This window comes from Homalodisca vitripennis, chromosome 6 (genome assembly GCF_021130785.1).
Source record: "Homalodisca vitripennis isolate AUS2020 chromosome 6, UT_GWSS_2.1, whole genome shotgun sequence".
NCBI classification, from domain to species: domain Eukaryota; kingdom Metazoa; phylum Arthropoda; class Insecta; order Hemiptera; family Cicadellidae; genus Homalodisca; species Homalodisca vitripennis.
The window spans coordinates 118,963,385-118,980,277 of NC_060212.1; the positions used below are offsets into that span (position 1 = coordinate 118,963,385).

At 33.7% G+C, this 16,893-nt stretch overlaps 1 long non-coding RNA gene across 1 annotated transcript; it reads left to right on the plus strand.

Annotated features, from left to right (window-relative positions):
• The first annotated feature begins 1,533 nt into the window (after positions 1–1,533).
• On the plus strand, positions 1,534–6,251 carry LOC124364828. The gene is made up of 4 exons (XR_006922660.1): positions 1,534–1,691; positions 2,202–2,326; positions 5,752–6,022; positions 6,213–6,251. It is a non-coding gene; the product is annotated as an uncharacterized LOC124364828 (long non-coding RNA).
• The last annotated feature ends 10,642 nt before the right edge of the window (positions 6,252–16,893 follow it).

Genomic DNA, 16,893 nt, shown 5'->3' on the forward strand with positions numbered 1-16,893 from the left:
ATACTTAAATCATGGCATACAAAACAAAACAAAATACATCGATCAAATCAGCAACTATTTCTGATTCCAGTGGTAGAATCATTGCAGTTTAGTTCGTGTATTGATTATAACAGATGTCAAACGGGCACGTGTCAAATCGACTGATTTTCAGGCGACTGCCACTACAGAAACATTAATATCGACTGATAATCAGGCGACTGCCAGTTGTAGGGTTAAACCTTTGAAGAAATTGCTTCACACTGCATGAGATTTAACAAGCCTATTAATTTAAAACGTATTAAGGTTTTATAATGCATTATGTTGTTTCAATAACCCACTAAGCGAGTATATCATCTATTCATTTGGATTAACTGCCCACTATTGCAAAATATATTTAGGCCACAACTTTATGGCTTTTGTAATGGTGAAAATAATTTTCATTCAGGTTCTTATAGAAATAGTAAATAGTCCAGATTAAGATTTAAGTTTACAAGTACCACACTCATTTTAAAACTGAAAATAGATTCTATGGAAAATTTAATCCTTTCCATGTTGTAGAACGATATATCCTAGTATTAAATTTTCATATCCTTATTCAAGTTTTATGCCAGTTAATCACCTATTGTGTAAATCAAAGGTTCCATCCTGGCTCCACTGTTAATCTTCGAGTATGTGAAAGATCTAAATCTGCACACCAACTAATATATTATGGAGTATGCCGATTACACTAATATATTGATTTGAGCTGATACTCTAAATTTACGTGACGTATTGATATACTCATCTAGAAATCAATTCAGCATTCTAAACACAACCTTTCATTAAATGTAGAGAAAACAAAATTATGCACTGCAAACCTGGAAGAGACCGGACAGAGATTGCCACTGTGCTCGGAGATGTTACAATCTTTGAATCTTATTCACTTAACTTTCTCGGATTTCATATGTATAATAAGTTCAAATTGAGTTCTCATATTGAACATATTTTCCAACTTAACTCTTATACTGCTGCTGTGTTCACTATGTTTAGATGTCTGAAAATGCTGTCATGCGCAATAGGGTTTTTTCCTATTGCCTTTCAATGTTTGCCAAGATCACTCATTCATAGTAATATCAAAAACATTATGGTAAAGAAGTATTTTATTAATTTTTTTCTAAATCATACATGTTGATTATACTTTTAATCAACTGTATCCTGCTATATTGTAGTTATAATTATGTTGTGGTATGTATTTCCATTTCCTGATTTTGTTGTTGTCAACATTGAAAATATGTAAAAGAAGGTCCACTGGTCAGTAGTTTGTGACACCCTTTTCAGAATACCCTGTATATATGTATTACACTTGGCGAAATCTCTGCAAAAAAGCTACAATAACAAGTTGTTATATTGATATTTAAATTTTTATTTTATAAATCATCTATCATTAATGAATGTTTTACTAAGTAATGTAATTGGAAAATACTTTAGAATGGATTAACTGGAAACAAGTTCCAACCAAGTCAAAGAATGTGACAAAGTATAATTGTCAACATTTTGTTTCCACTAATTAATTGTTTATTTAATTGTTAATTAGGTTGAAACCAGATGTGTGGACCTCTAGACATATGGGTGTAGCCTGTCGCTACCTGACCTCTGGAGAAGTTTCTGCTGCTCTTCGACCATTTTATTTCACCGTTCATCCAGATCTCTTTGGCCAATTCCCTCAAGAAAGGGTGAGTATTTTGATACCTTCAGCTAAATAACATAATAAAACACACAACAGAAAACTGTTTGATCCGAGGCCTTTCTTGTTCCGCAGACTGCACATTTTAATCCTTGTCTGTAAAAAATTATTTAGACAGTTATACCAACATAAAACACAATATATTAGATGGATAATTTTATCGTCAGTTCTTGGTATATTCAGTGCTACTAGGTAAAAGATTGTAAGGCAACTATGTAATAAAAATTTGATGTTTCCGAATAATGCCACCACTGCTTTTACCAGGGAAATTCTTCCACCATTATATGTCAGTGTAGTGATGCAAATATATCAAACAGACATAATATATTTAACACTGATTCTTGAACTTTTTCTTACTAATATTAGTAAAAAATAAATCACAATGTGTAAAATTTAATTTTTTAGAAAGTGAAATGAAATTTATTGTTGTTTTAAGAAGTGATGATATGATATGAAACCGATTAGTTTGAGTTTTAACTGTGGCTTTTGTGTTGTTCAGGCAGTAAACGAAAACTCATTAAAAACTTTGAGTTCAATTTTGGAGTCACTTCAAGAAAACAAAACCCCAGCGCCCCACTACACTGCGATTTTATCTCAAGCCTCAAGGAGTCGTCATAAATAGAGGTACCAGAAAAAATCATAAAGAATAATGTATCTATGCTGTGATACCCTAAAGTAACTGAAATTACATTGCAGAGGGCAGGGATTGTGTAGTATGCACACTTGCCAATAGACGTGTATAGTGTAACTCATAGCCAGTTCAGTGCCACCTGTGTTGTCGACCTGCTTTGTTCTGTTCATTTGCACTGATTGTTTTTTCTAGCTCTGTTTTGTTCTTGTGTAGTTTTTTATTATGGCAAGTTAAAGTGTTAACATGCACTTACTTTGTTTCTGAGTTGTAACCATGGGACTGTGACTCATCACTAGTAATGAATGGCCTTTGTCAGAAATTCTGGGTTAGTTTCAAAACACATCACCCATCATTCCACGGCAATGTTATTCCGGTTACTTTTAAGATATTAACTCGTAGCTAGCAGACTACATAGATAGAATAGTAGTTAAAAATTCAAGTCTGTATAATTTCAATGAGGTCTGTCCATGTTTATCTTAGCAGTCGTGTCTACTGCTGTACTATGTGCACAAGTTGTCTTCATGGCAGTTATTTGTCTGAAGAAGATATCCTAGAAGCTTGATCCATGCTCCTTCCTTGCCTTAGTTTTCGGGTCATTTTATATAAATTCACAATATTGATTGTTAAATATTTGTGAAGTAATAAATCAGTCAAATCAACAGCATTAACAGCTTTTCTTCCAAAAATGTAATACACTTTCACCTTTCCCAATAATTTTAAACTTTTAAGCTGCAAAATTATAGTAATTTTGTTAATATATATGTAGGGGCTGAAAGAGCTACCTGGTTTTTGGTTCATGATATGTTCACTACAGAGTTATAGTAACAGCCTAGGTCCTTTCTGATTAAACAAAGACCACCCATCCAGAGCATGCTTTCGCTGTTATAAGTTTCGGAAGACCTGACAAATTACAAAAAAAACCTCGTAAAAGGACTAGTTGAACAAATTGACAGTAATGCCTCCGGCGATAGTATGTGACGGTACTGAAGGTAGCACTCTACGCTCATCGGGACAAATGGCAAAACATCTCTCAACATAATACCTATCAGTAAAATATAAAAACTCTAGAAGGTCTGATCATGAATGCCTGAGAGGGTTAAAAATAACACAAGATAAATTGTACAGTAAAAGCGAGCCCTATCAATAGACTATTATGCGAGTCCTCTAATGCACGCTGCCGTTGCGTGGGTCAATGACTGACCAACTCACAGCGTGCCGCAAGCCTGACATAACTTCCCCAATCTTGATAACTATCTTAAAGTAAAGAAAAAAACATGTTCTAGAATATTTACAGTAAATTCACCTAACTATAATAGCTGCAATGCATAGCCTCTATTTAATGAGGAATGTTCACAGGTATAATGCTTTCAGGATTAATCACTGCACCACTGAGTACTCAATATTAACCCTTTGCACTCCAACGTCTGAAATATCGGACATCGTTGTTTTGGCCAAAACCTCGGACGTCCGACATTTCGGACGTTTGCTGTTTAGGCCAAAACCTCGGGACGTTTGGTAAATCCTTTATACTGTCTTTATAAATTATCCAAATGCGGTAAATTTGCGATATACGCAAGCTGGATAATTGTTGGATGTAAAAACATAGTAAACCTTTATATTCTATGGCGGTTGATGTAGTTTTGCATTGTGTTGTAGAGGTTTGTCAACTTCACCTTTTTTTGTCAGCTGATTTGATCCCAACTTCAACAGCTGATCTCTTCATTGTTTTGTTTAGTCTGATAAATTATTTCAGTCAATAAGGTTATGTTGACGATTTTGAGTGATATTTTTGTCAGTAACATATCAGATTCGGAATCATCTGACGATACCAAAAGTGAAAGTGAGGGAGGTATTACGGTACTTTGGGATTATACCGACCACACCCTGACATGAATCGTTATTTGACATTTTACTTCTACTGATTACTAGATTAGCGTAGAACAATAGTTTCGTCAATATAAAACAGGAATTGTCTTATCGCAAACCCCTCCCCAACCTCAGACAGAGGTCAAAGTCGAGCAGTCCTAGTAGATAACGTGATTGCAGAGTCTCGCTGCCCGTTCAGCTGGTGCGTCGCTTTGTACTTCCGTGTTTTACCCCTACATTTCTCCAAACACAAAAATTCAACAAAAACAAACATTACCAAACAAAAACTAAACTCTTTATTGAAAACAATACACAAAACTTGTTTTTATTCTTGATCACACTCCGCCACCCAAAATGCGAGTGCCTCCGGAGTGTCAACGAAAGAAAAACATCCCCCGAGATAGTACCTATCAGTAAAATATCAAATTCTAGAGGGGCTGATCAGAAATATAAATTGAATTGTAATGGAAAGGCAATTATGTACCATGCAAAAAATTTAAATAATCATGTGATGCCGCGCGGCCTGCCGTAATCGGGATTCTCGAGAAAGATAAGATAACAGCGACAACAATACCGATCACAATACCTGGAAATGCTTGTTGATTGATGGAATGTTAGTTCTGTTACTCAACTACATCGTTTTATAACGTTCTAAGTTCATTGAAAAAGGTTTAAGCGTTGTGGGCATATAACGGAATCTGACCCCATTGATAATCGTTGTAAGTTTGTGTAATTATGTAATTAAAGAGTTGTTTTTTGTTTTATCATGTTTTTTTTCTATAAAATTATATATATTTTTGTGTTCTTTATACTGGTGTGATCGGTATAATCCCAAAGTACCGGTATTACGGACATAAAAAGGTATAAAAAAGTAAATATTAACATATAAATCATTTGACAAATAACTCACTATTTGGGGAAATTGTCGGAAATTACAAAACTGCTTACAACATTTTTGTTTATAGAGGTAAGTTTATGAAATTTTATGTGCATGTTTACAATTATGTAAGGAACCTAGAATTAATAATAGTCTATATAATGTCAATGCAATTTTTTTCGGTTTATAACAGCTAAAAGTTAACTTTTGTAAAAGTTTTTGCAAAAAAAAATTTTTTTATAATTAAAATAATATATTAAAAATAAGGTAATTCCAAATATATATTTTTTTTACAATACAGAAGTTTATGAGAAATAAAACAAAACCAAAATTATAACTCTATCTGCCTAAAATTAAAAAGTTACAACTTTTTAACAAAACCTTAACAAGATTGATAAAAAGGGCTCCGAGGTTTTCGCCAGTACTTGTTCAATAGAGGCCCGAGTTTTTGGTAGTGACCAAAAATTTTACTCTCGAGTGCAAAGGGTTAATATCTATAGACTATAAGGTATTGAAACATATCTATTAAGAATTACTTTTTTATAAGTAGTTGATGGTTTGATCCAATGAGTGTCTTTCGATTGTTGAAAAATAATCTGTATAAAATAAATTGTTGTTTTTAGGAAATGTGTTTTGTCTTCCAAAGTATGAAATATAATTGAACTTTGATTTCAGAGAGTCTAAAATCAGTAAACATTAGCTTAGTAAAACCAGATATAAGGGAGACCGTGACAGTGATACTGACTTCTTGTAACCTCCCGACAACGTATGTGGACAAAATTGCACCGACTCCTGCGCACAAGCCTGAACCTTCCTTCCGTTCTAAGGTGTATAACTACACTCAGGAACCCAGCACGAACTATAACGAGCACGATTACACTTACAACAGTAGGATCAAGAGACCTGAAAGGAAAACTAAACCACCTAAGGAATTTCAGTCTCTGAGGTAGGTTTTGTGTTATTCAAAATGAGGGGTTTTGTTGATGATTTTTTTTTATTTTGCACATGCAGTAGTTTTAAAAAGAATTATTACTTTTAAAAAATGTCTGGGCTAAAATTGTTTTAATTCGTCAAATAGGCTACAATACTAAGAGATGGAAGGTAGTATGGTAGATCAGAAGATGCTGTGTGGACAGGAGCTGGCTTGAAGATAACGAAAGTGAGGCGCGGGGGAAAGTTAGCAGCAGTGGCCCCTGTGAGAGAAGAGGTAGCCAAACTACAAGAGAGCCTGTGTCAGCGATTTGGGTTGGCAGAATTGGCCTGCGACTGCGGCTGGAACATCGCACACTTCCGTGGCTGCCTACAGAGTTTCCAGTCTCTTGCTACCCAGCACCCCGAGCAGATGACTGCTCTTAAAGGTACTGAATAATAATGTTTATTTGAAAATATTACAGGTTATTCCAAAAGTACAGGACTGCAATTATTATAAATATATAGTTTGAGACTTTTGATCCTGCGGAGAGTTCCACTATAGATTTGAATTTGGCACGTAATCTATCAGTAGTCGTGAACATGATAACCAGCTGGGTCATAGCTTTAACAATGGGAGCTTCCTACTATCTGGAATTCTCCCTGGACAGGTTTTGATAGGATTATTCCTGCCTAGGATAGCAAGCGTCGAGCGGAGTCGTGGTGCAGCCATCGTTTAAAGTAGGCCAGGTACTGAGATCGTCTAGGCTCAAGTGTTATAGTTAGGGAACTTTCAGAATATCTAAATTATTAGTTTATCTTTTCCTCATCAAAGCTGGTTAGGTTTGGATAGGGGAAATCTAGTGGTGGATCCACGGTAAATAATTTAGTCCTCTGGAAAGGTGCCCTCTTCCGGTCATGAATACACGAGGTTGCAATCCTAACTTGATAGTATTCGGTTCTCTTCTGATGTCACGCATTTCACCCTGCACTGTTTTAATTGTCCTTAAAGCAGGTTTGAAAATTTTAAGGGATGTTTAATAAAAAAATTGGTCCTTTATAGCTGTATAGGTGTGCAAAGATCTGGAGTGTTATTATGATGGAATTGCCAGTTCGTATTATGATACATTGTTGGTCATTTGTGATAGAAGGTAACTCACAACAAAGATCAAAACTACATCATTAGTCAGTTGTCCCATCAATAATTTCACACACGTTTTCTTTTTACTATCCTGTCCTAGTGCCTTCCACACTGCTTATCACTTCTTTAAAATGTTTGAGCCACTTATAAAACTGTACGTTCATTCAAACATTCATCACCTGAAACTCATATTTAATTTCTTTAGGCTCTGCTACATGTTTCTTCAATATTTTGACAAAAATGGAAACAAGCTATCTGTATAGCTATAATTGTCACATCATGACAAAATATTGGTAACACAGTTAAAATCTTGAGATATTTCGGTCTCTTTGTGGAGAACCACCTTCAATTAATACATGTCAAACCTTAAACTTGTAAAGTACTCCATTTGTAAGGAACAAGACAAATATCTTTACTGATGATCAGACAGCTTTCAAGTGTGTTGTACTCTTGTTTTATTGATTTCAAACTTGTTTGAACTTACAACCAAATCATCTCTACTCTTGAATGACAAAAAAATGTTACAGTTTTCCTTTTGTTCTGTTAAATAATAATTAGATTAATTCTGAAGTTATGGTTATAACATCTTATGGGATACAAATAAATTTCCATGAATCCTTTTAAAATAGGTTAGCTCATTGTGGAGTGATCAAATAACCAGTACGTGTTCTAGCAGGTGCGAATTATTTTACACACCGGCAGCAGAGCAGTAACACATCAAACTGCCTGGTGTTTTTTATTATTATTTATAGCATTACTATTAAGGCCCAAAAACAATAATATATGCAACCATGTCCAAGTAAAACAACTTCAAATTTAAAATCGGCTATATATATATATATATATATATTACACTCAAACACCGAATTCGGACAATGTCCCGAAATTTTTACTCACTCCGCGATGTGGACAACGTGAATTACCCACGTCGCGTATTGAGCATTTTTTTCGGACATTGGCCGAAGCGAAAATACCCAGAACGCGTTGTGGGTAAGCGAAAGTACTCAAGAGACGAAATAAACACGTTCATCGGAGATTGAGCAAAACCATAATACCCATAACCCGACGTGGGTAATCTAATTTTGCCCACGTCGGGTTGTGGGTATTTTGTAATTTGCGCAAACGCCGAAAAGCCTCCTAAACACAACCATACCAATACCCTACACTAAATTCCATTATAACAAGTAAAATAAAATCAAATTTTCCTTGAAATTCCATTTTATTTCAATCAAAAACAAAAACTAAACAGTAAAATTACAAGTATCTTATTATTGAAAATAGAAAAAAAAGTTATTTTTTCACACATGTACCACTTTCAATGTTTATTAAAGTTCTTTTCAGAAAGTATTTCACTTTACTTGTTAGCACAAGAAGTGCTACCTGTGACATTTAGAATTGCATTTTAAATTTGATTTTACACATTTGCAAGATCTGCCGAAACACTTCTTCTTGCATCCACATCTGATGAAACCTTGTTTGGGACCCGGATGACTTCATTGCTTCTTTACGGACATTGAGCTGTTCATCAGGTACATCGATGTTATTAATAAATTTATTAGGAGCTACTGGAACTGGTTTCTGGAAAACTGTTTGTCAAGAACTCCATGCTTTGTACCAAGGGGGTATAGGAATCCATCGTTCTTATTTATTACAACAGCCATTACATTTCTTGGAGCTAGTCGGCCCCGGTCGACATCAGGAATGTTTACCAAAACGTTATCGCCGACTGAGACTGGAGTTAATTTTTCTTTCAGTACGCTTTAAACATTTTGGGCTGCCTGACTTTTTCAATTGCAGTTACACAGTTTTCTCGTATTGTGTCTATGGCAGATTTTCTTGAGCAAAGAGTGCACAAAGGTAAGCCTAGGTCTTCGTGTATTTATTAAAACTTCATAATGTATGTGCTGACCACATTCAAAACAGCTGTTTGCTTTGTCACAATCTATTGCTTTGTCACAATCTATATTACAGAGTGTTAAGTTATCGCTGGACATAGTTTCTTTTTCTACGTGTTCATTGTTTTCTACAGTCCTTGTCAAAAATCTCCGAAGCATCTTCATCCACAGCATTTATTTCTTCGTTGTCTTCTTCATTAAAACTTTTTTCAAGCTTAGAGAACTCTCCTTCTAGTTCTTCCTCAGTAGTTATTTTTTTTACGACGTCGGCTGTCAAAGGGGAATCTAATAATCCATTTTTCTGTGGTGAACCAAACATTGCCTCATAAGGGGTTCTCTTGATCCCACTGTGGTAACTGTTGTTCTTAGTATTCTGAATGCCCCACCCCCCCCCCCCCCCACCCCCCCCCCCCCCCACCCCCCCCCCCCCCCACCCCCCCCCCCCCCCACCCCCCCCCCCCCCCACCCCCCCCCCCCCCCACAAATCTCTCCACCATTCACAATTGAACCTCATCATACTGTGGTTACAAAACAAACATGGCTATTCATTAGAGCACAAGATTTGGTTAAAAGAATGAGGATGTTTAAATTTAATTAAACCACTATAAAATAATATAAGAAAATAACTTTACATTACAGCCATTCCACAAATACAGAGACATAAGTGTAAAAACTAAAATAATTTTTTTTTCAACATTTAAATTAAGTTAACAATAAATAAAAATAGTATTTGAACAACACCTAATCATTTTTTCATTATCAAATAAAATTAAACATGGTTTTTACCGTGGTTCAACTTGGTTTACTCTGTGGTTGCTACAGAGGGTGATGATATTGGTGAAATAAAGTCAAAAAAATCACTAACCATATGACAAAATTTCAGTTGCTGACTATTTGGAGTGGGAAACCCAGCTCTTCTGCACATTTCAGAAATATAGTTTTCATTCTCATTTTATACGTTTATAGTAATGGATTTTTATTGTTTTGAAGAAGAGATTGAGTGTCCCGTCCGTCACAATAAAGGTAAGTATGTTTATTTTACAAGTTATTAAAAATAAATGTGTGATTCAATAACAAATCTTCTATTCACTGAAGCACCCCGGCCTAACCTCAAAGTTTTTAGATTTTTCTAGTTCTGTTTCTAGTTTTTTATTGAATTTTGAAAATTGTCCCGTCCGTCACAACTTTTTTAGCAATATCTCTATACCCCATGCCCTAAATTCGTTGTTAATACTTAAATTTATTAACTAATGTTACTTTTTGAATGTACAAGTTACTAGGCCTATCAGGCCATTGTGAGATGAATCTAGGCTAATCTTATTTTTAATTTTATGTAAAATAGTTTATTTCTCCCAATTTCAAAATATTATGACACCCTAACTATTTGTAGATTGTAAGTTATACCTACAACCTAGTTTTAATTAGAACTGTAGTTGTAGTACTGATTAGGCTTTGAGAACTGTTTATGCAGTGAAATATTATTTTTGTAGCATTTAATTAAGACATTGTGCTGATTAATTTGACTGATTAAAAAAATTTCTAAAAGAGCTGATTAACTACAAGATCCCACACCAAATGTCAAAATATTAAACATAATGTTAATAAAGGGTTTTAGAGTCAGATAATGCCCTTGCACATGGGCTTACAAAAAAAAATGTCATGGAATATTTGCGACATCTTGTTGCGATATTGCAGTCAACTAAACATTGTGATTCTTGTAATATTTATTTACTCTAAAAACTACACGAGTTTTTGTTGGATTTCAGATATCTATGGAAATGGAGACAAATGAGCTTTTAAAATCTAGAGAGAAGGCGAGACTACAAAAACAACGAAGCAGAGAAAAAAAGAAGACGAATAAAGAAGCCTGGGAGAAGTGAGTTTGAAGAAAGATGCAGAGAGAAAGCGAATATCGAGAGCTAAGGAAAAGGAAAAGTTAGTTACAATTAGTTCTACAAGTGCAGGTAAGAAAGAACTCAAACTTAAAAGATGCAAGGAAACTGAAAGAAAAAGAAAATACAGGTTAAAACAAAAAGAAAAGCTAGAACATGTATGTGATAAAAATAATGAACTTGGAACTTTTTCAAACAGGCAAAGCCTAGGAAAGGCTGTAGTTCGTGCAAAGAAATTTTTACCAAAAAGTCCTTCAAAAAAACTTGCTGTTGTAAGAAAACTAGTTTATGAAAACTTCCAGCTGCCAAAAAGTGATCGCTGCTTTTTTATTAAAAGAACATGTAGAGAAAAAGACGGTTTTGTCTAAGGAAACTGAAGAAAAAGTTATAGCTTTCTACAGCAGTGATACAGTCAGCAGACAAAGCTCCTGGAAAGAGAGACTACAAAACAGTCAAAAGCAAAGTTTCAGGTGAAAAAGAAAAATTGCAAATTCGAACATATGGTTATGACAGTAAAAGAAGCGTACGCTTTGTTTGTTGAGGAAAATCCTGGTATTGGTATCAAAAAAAAGTAAATTTTATTCTCTAAGACCAATTCATATACGCTTGAGCTCAGAAATGCCACATAATGTATGTGTTTGCAAACTACATGCAAATTTTAATTTCCTTACTGAATTCATTGTCTAAAGCTGTTGTAGGTTTTCCACCTACAGGTAAAGAACTGTTGGCCGCCATAATTGTTGTAAACATAACAAGTGAAAGCCTGTATGGACCGAGTCTTGCAACAAATGCAAAGATACAAATTTCTTGACTAAGTTTAGTTTGAATATAGATTTAGAGGCTCAAATTTCTTGGAAGCAGTGGGGAGAGGTAAATAAACGACCAGTTATAACATATGTAGAGACTACTATTGGAGGAAGCAATGGAAATGGTACAAAATATGTTTAGGAAAGTTCAAAGTGCATTGCTACATAAAAAACGTACAGAAGTGAGTATTTTGAGTACAAAAAGAAAAATGCAACACAAGGTGAAGCTGTCCCTTACAGATAGACTTTGCTGAAAACTACAGTTGTATTGCTCAAGACGAAATACAGAGTGCACACTGGAGTAACACTCTTGTAACCATTTTTACAGGTGTACGCATGGGTTCCCAATGGAAAACAATGTTATGCTTTGATTAGCAATAACCTTACACATGACAAGTTTTCAATTTGGTATTTTCTTAAAAAAAATAATAAGTGATCTAAAACAACAGTTCAAAATTGAGGAAGTAGCGATTTTCTCAGACGGCTGTGCTGGCCAGTTTTTAAAAAATCGTTATACATTATCCAATCTGACATTTCTGGACAAGGACTTACCAAGTAACTGGAGAATGGTGTTTCTTTGCCACTTCTCATGGGAAGGGGGCAGTGGACGGTGTAGGTGGCACTGTGAAAAGGATGGTGTGGGAACAAGTCAAATCCAGGCGCACAACAGTTACTTCTGCTGAAGAGTTTTTTGAGTGTTGTCAAAAACAGTGTGAGGCAAACAAAATCAAAGTGATGTATGTTGATGTTAAAGATATTGAAGAGTGTCAAGAGTTATTGGAGTCTCGATGGGCAGCTGTCAGACCTATTCCTAAAGTCCAATCAATGCATTATTTACGGGCATCAACACTTTACCCAGGAAGTATTGTAGCCGGAAATACTGTGAAATCAGAGCTTCAACTCTCAGAGTCTTGGAACAGTCAATGATGAGGTCAATTAATGAAAAAACTTTCTGATGAAGATTCCTTTAGATTCTGACTTTCTCACTGAAAATAAAAAGGTCCAATATTTAGATGTATATAGTTCTGAAGATGAGGACTCATATTTAAGACCTAAACCTTTAAAAAAAGATGAAATAGAAGCTGGACAGTACATATTAGTAGAACTTGTAAGTGAAGGTAAAACAGAAGAGAGCTCATAAGTATTTGGCTATAACCCAGGGGTGCGTAGAAGACAGACAACAACGTGGAGGTCTTGTTCATGAGAATTAGTGCAGAAGACTAAAACCAAGGACCAACTATTTGAAATAGACTCTTCTAAAACATACATAGTGTCTGTTTCAGAAATACAAGGAGTTTTTGAGGGGCCAGAAGTAAAAGAATTGAGAAATAGTATTTATTATAAGTTTGCAAAGTCAATCGAGCTGTAAGATGAAAAACCCTTGTAAATATTTTAATTTCAATTATAACAGGTTCTAGTTGTAAGTAAATTTTAAGTTAAATAGTTGAGTAAAAGTGTTCATGAATAAAAAAGTGTATTAAGTAACTGTTTGTTGTTTTTTATACACAAGTAACCTTTTGTCCCGTCCGTCACGTCCCGTCCGTCACACGTCAACTGCTTAAATTTGAATTTTTTTTGTTGTAACACAGAGTTTTAAATGGAATATAAAGCACATGATTACCAGAAAAAACAACTTTAAAAAAAACGTCTTACTATTATTTAAAAAAAATAATTATTGTACAATTCACAGAAAAATGTAGTTAAAAGTTAGTGTATGTTTCTGTAGTGTCCAAATTACGTCCCGTCCGTCACACGCTTTAAAAATTGCTGTAACTCATTTATATTTCAAAGTATTTTTTTTAAGTGAGTTTAAAAAAATGCTTAAGATATGCTGAAAAAAATGCAGAAGGTTTTTAATGCATGATAACTTTTTGGTTATAGATACTATAAGGAAATTTATCTCTCTGCTTGTCCCGTCCGTCACAATGGAATGGCTGATTAGTGTAAAACAATGCAATGAAAGAACACTAGATAATATATGGATTCTCTGGGCAAAATGAAAAGCATTTTGTTGGGAATTAATACAAAATATATACCACAACAAAAAAGACAAAATATAATTTACTACTAAATAAATATCATACAAACTTTTATGATAATAAAATAGAGAGCAACATGATAAATGTATAAATAAAATAGAGAGTGTAGTGAAGAATTGCCCTTGAGATTTATACTAATTAGCACACATTAAGTTAAATAGACAAATTATAGAATATATTTAAATTTCAATTCAATTTTTATGTGTCCATTCAACTTTCTCTTCCATGTAACAATATGTAAATCGTTAAAAAGCACTGTCTAAGTAGTAACACTATAGTTTTGCAAATTTTGGTAATTGCACATAAAACTTTAAAGAATCCAAAAGTTTCAAAACTGAGGTTACAATATATTTTTTTACACTTTCTCCCATGCAGAGAAGCAGAGGAAAGATTAGAGATGTACCAAGATGTTCCATATGTAGAGCCTTGCCATGAGTTTACAAACGCTGTGGAGCGTTTCTGGTGCAACAAAACGCGATATTCATTTTGTTACGTTGCATCATGTATATCAGGTTTGTTTAATTGCAACATAACTAAATTCAAAAGTCGTATCAATTAATAATCAATTGTTTAAATATAATAATTTTTTAAAACTTGTAAAATTAAAATATTTTTATTACACCACCCATTCAGTTTTTCGGGTTTAATAAATCAATAGATCACCAATGTGACGTTCCAAAAATTATTAATGCTGTTTAGTCACATCAAAATTATATATTATTGAGACCTTATAAGGGGAAAAATATGTAATCTTTTTTTACACTAGAGACTCAAATTACAAATAAATAAAAACTACAAAACATCTTATAGATTAAAATACATGCTGAATAGAAATAAATTCTCCAGCATTAAAAGCATTGAAATGGTACAAAAAACAGGAATCATAAATGTAACCTATCTAGGCTCATTGCAATGTATAGTTTCAAGGTTATCTCATCCTTCCAGCTCCAGTAACAAGTTCAGAATCGCTATTGTGACTGTTGCATTTGGAACAGGCTATCTCTAGTTGTAATGCTCCAATTTGTTGTAATAGAATCGTCATCATAGTTACAGTTCCATAACCAGTTACGGATGATTGCAACAAGGCAGTTCCAATTGTAGAGGCACCCACCTCTAGCACAGAAATAAGTGGGGACTTTACAAATGGTGTTAGAAAGATTGTGTACACATTTACTTCAGGTGAACAATGATTGAAGTCTCAAATCAAAGAATTTCACTCCATGACGAGGAAACTACATCTACATAAAGCTAGCAGATACATCAAGATATCTTTTACAACAAGAAGAAGTTTTAAACTGTGTCTCTAGATTAAGTAATTCAAGTAGTGTAGATATATATGGATTCTCGAATAAAACCATAAAAAATGTTATTGAAGGAGTAGTAACACCTCTTATATGGTTATTTAATAAGATGTTGGAGCAAGGGATTTTTCCAAAGGCATTAAAGCTAACTAGAGTGTGTCCAATATTCAAGAAAGGGGACAAATCAAATCCCTCAAGTTACCGCCCAATCTCCTTAATACCTATACTTGGTAAAATATTTGAATTAAACATTAAACAGCAACTTCATTTTTACTTTGTCCAAAATAATGTATACTGTCAAGAACAATTTGGGTTTATTCCAGGGGGAAGTACAATCAAAGCAGTAGAGACTGTAATTGATAATATTCTAATGAGTTTTGAAGAGCGTATGACAACATCTGCTATGTTAATTGACTTAACTAAAGCCTTTGATTGTATAGATCACAAAAATTTTAGTGGATAAGTTTCACAGTTATGGAATTAGAAATAATGAGCTTAATTTACTAAGGTCATATCTGAATGACAGAAAACAGATGGTTGTACAACGAATGATAAATCTAGCTTTAAGAATATTACCAGAGGTGTGCCTCAAGGCTCGATCTTAGGTCCTTTTTTATTTGTAATGGCAGTCAATGATTTCTCATTCAATGTGACATGTAAGTCAGTGTTATATGCTGACGATACTACTCTGATTAACAGCACAAAACATTTAGATGAATTAATGGACAAAGAAAATCAAACATTAAAAATGGCATTAGAATGGTTTGAAGCAAACTCACTTGTTGTTAATAGTAATAAGACGGAGAAAATAGTTTTTTCTTTAAACAATCTATTATTAGAAGAGAGTACTTCAACTGCTAAGTTATTAGGTATTTGTTTGGACAGTAAGTTGGATTGGGCCTATCATATTGATTACCTTTGTAAAAAACTATCTAGAATAGTTTATCTTCTAAGAAAGTTAAGAAATTATGTATCTATTGAAACATTGTTATTAGTTTATAATGCCCTTTTTCAATCGCAATTAAGATATGGTGTAACTTTATGGGGAAACAGTACTAGTGCACAAAGAGCATTCATATGGCAAAAAAAAGCGATTAGGTCAATAAAAAATGTATCAGACAGAGAAACTTGTGTTCCTCTATTTAGAGAGTATAAAATTATGACACTGCCAAATCTTTATATTTACTGTTGTTTAGTAAGTGTAAAAGAAGTCCTCCCCAGCTTTACAATTAGGGAACAAGTACATGGGTATAATACGAGGAGGAAGTATTTTTTAGATCTTCCTCAAGTAAAATTAGAAAAAACTAGAGGTAGCCATATTTTTATGAAAATTAAACTGTTTAACAAATTACCACAAAATGCATGGATTGTACCTTTAAACAATTTAAAGAGAGTATTAGAGAACTGGTTCAAGAATAATGTTTATTACTCAGTCTCAGATTTCTTAAGCAGCGATATTACATGTTTATGCTTTTAAAATTAATATTCGTTGTGTGTCCCATTGATTTGTTAAATTATAAACCGTAATTGTTTGTTTGTATTGTCTGTATTTGTTTTATTTATTCGTGATATAGTATGTGTTTTAATTTATTAACTTATCTGTATATACATAAATGAATAATTTTTTAAATGTTTTCTCTCAATGTATTTATTTATTCAGTTATTTATTATTTATTTAGTTTTAATATTGTTGAGTTTTAAAATTTTATCCATGTTAAATGTGTTAATAGTTATTTATTATTGTTAATTTATATAGATCTGTTGGTTGTTTGGTTATTATTGTTATTAATTGTATAGATCTATATATTTGCTGGTAGGCTGGATTGAGTAGGTA